The sequence below is a fragment of the Periplaneta americana genome, chromosome 10 (genome assembly GCF_040183065.1).
Source record: "Periplaneta americana isolate PAMFEO1 chromosome 10, P.americana_PAMFEO1_priV1, whole genome shotgun sequence".
Classification (NCBI taxonomy): domain Eukaryota; kingdom Metazoa; phylum Arthropoda; class Insecta; order Blattodea; family Blattidae; genus Periplaneta; species Periplaneta americana.
Window position 1 is genome coordinate 133,541,990 of NC_091126.1, and position 2,384 is coordinate 133,544,373.

At 36.2% G+C, this 2,384-nt stretch overlaps 1 pseudogene; it reads left to right on the top strand.

The window, feature by feature from the left end:
- Window positions 1-366: 366 nt before the first annotated feature.
- LOC138707736 (uncharacterized) lies at window positions 367-1,394 on the top strand (annotated as a pseudogene).
- The last annotated feature ends 990 nt before the right edge of the window (window positions 1,395-2,384 follow it).

Sequence of the window (2,384 nt, forward strand, 5' to 3'; positions counted from 1 at the left end):
AGAAGAATGGAGTAAAGAATTGCATTCCCTGCAGAGAGAATGGTATATAGTTTTTCATGGGTCTATAGTTTCAGGAAAATCATGCCTATCTGTTCCAGCACTAGACAATAAACAAATTCTAATTAAAAATTTAGAGGTGCTGTCTATTCGATTGACGTTGGTGATATACGTTCAGACAGTTCAGATGATCTTCTTTGTCACGTGACAGATCTTTATGAGAAACTGAGTTACCATTCATTTATGGAGTCATGAGAGCATGTACATTCAAACACCAGTGTTAAGGGATCAAGAGGAAGTTTATGTCGATATTTTACAAGTTGTGCTCTGTTTAATGGATTTCTTATACTTGATTATGTTTCTTCGCATATGGTTATTCACGTATTCGATGTACGTTGCAAGATATTAGTAACTACGAGAGATAGCAAAGTCATGAAGAGTGTAGGAGGAAGACACGTCTATTTAGAATAATGAAGGATTCTGAAAGCAGAAATCTCTATGTGTAACTGTGCTGGAGTTAACATATCACAGTTGACACCGCAGTCGAAGAGGATTAATCAATTATCCTTTAAAGGATCTGCAATAATTGTGAATGGACTAATGGGTGCACAGTTGGCAGAAAATAAAGAAGATATCCAACAAAATTCAAGTCAATGGAATATGTTAGCAAGACGAGATTATTGAAATATTAATAAAATTTTTATTTGCAAGACATTGATCTTTTTAATTTTTTAATTCTGCGTAAATACTCTTCCAAATGATATGAAGTGCTACAATCAAGATGTTGCTTTATTTGTTGAGGGCGTGAATGTAAAACCTGAGTTATTGCAAACAATAAGGCCGAACAAAAAATATGACGTAAAAGCTGCAGGGCTGCAATTTGTGAAGAAATCCCTTTTTCTATCAAATTGGAAGGAGATGCTGAATAGTTATGTGTGTGAGATTCATTGTTTATTCCTGTGTTTTATCTAAAATTTCAACTACGGACAAAGGAGAACAATACACAGTTTAGGAAATTTGTGGATTGTTATAAGTGAGATTTTCAATTTTTCCTAATGATAATTGCATTCTTTCTTACATAGGATATCATTTGAGTGAAGCTGATATTGGGTCTGTTTCCAAAGCTTGATCTGCATCATGAATTTGGCTCAAAGTTTAAAGCCACAGATGCAGAGTATCTTCCATTATAGAAGTACAGTAAATACATTATTGGTGATGACGAACAACACGACCTAGAACTGCAACATTTTCAACAGTTCGTACAGTTACATGGCCTAGATATACATGCCTACCAAGGCACTGATATTGTACAGTTTGCTTTGTAAGAGGCAAGAAAAAGATATCTTTACATAGAAACCCTTAAGATAGCCGAAGGAAGTCTAACAATCTGTGTCTGAAATTCTTGCTATAGCAGGACATTGTGTCACAGACTCGTACTCTCTCTCTCTTTCTCTCTCTGTCTGTCTCTCTCTCTCTCTCTCTCTCTCTCTCTAAAGAAGGAGTATTTCATGCTTCATTTCATAGGAGAACCAAATTCTAACTCCGATTTGGCATTATCAATCTCTGCGACAGAGATTATACTCACATACTTATTATTATGGCGTGAAGTGCTGCTTCAATACGAGAATCGCGTCAGATAGAAACACTGATCGAGAGGATATTGTGATCACTTATGGTGATGCAGACATGGTGTAAAGAAATTTAACATAATTAAGATCAATATTTGAAGACTTTATACATAATATCATTTATAACTGTATTTATACGCAAGAGATTTATCGATATAGTAATATAATGGAAATTCGTGTGAATAACGTATGATAAGGACATTACAGTACTTGGAAAAAATTAAATTTTTCACGTAGAAATTATTCTTAATTTCGAAAAAGTCTACGAGCGGTTACTTATCTGTACAGTATAAGGCATAGAATATTTAGATATTACTAGTAAAATACATCACTGACTGTTTTATGTGATATGTACGAAGTTTTCCATTTTCTGTGTGTTTCCTGCTGCAAAATCAGAACTGTTTAAAGGTGACTTAGGAGTGAATTCATGTCATAAAGTTTTGAATTGTATACAGCTTTTGCCTAATAGAGTAAGACATTAACCCGATTGGAGTCGAACTCGCTCTTTCACTGGGGATTAGCTTTCAGTATGACTTAAACTTGACCAGGACGGAGATCTGGACTTAGACGGGCATCTCTCCTGAGGCGGGGACTCGCTTTCTATACAGCATTCATCCGACCGGTACAGGGAACTCTCCCCCGGTGGAGACTCGCTTTTACTACAACATTCACTCGACAGGTACAGGGATCTCTCTACTGGAACAGACTCGCTTTCAGTACAACCTCCACCCGACTGGTAAGGAATCTATTTTCCGGCGG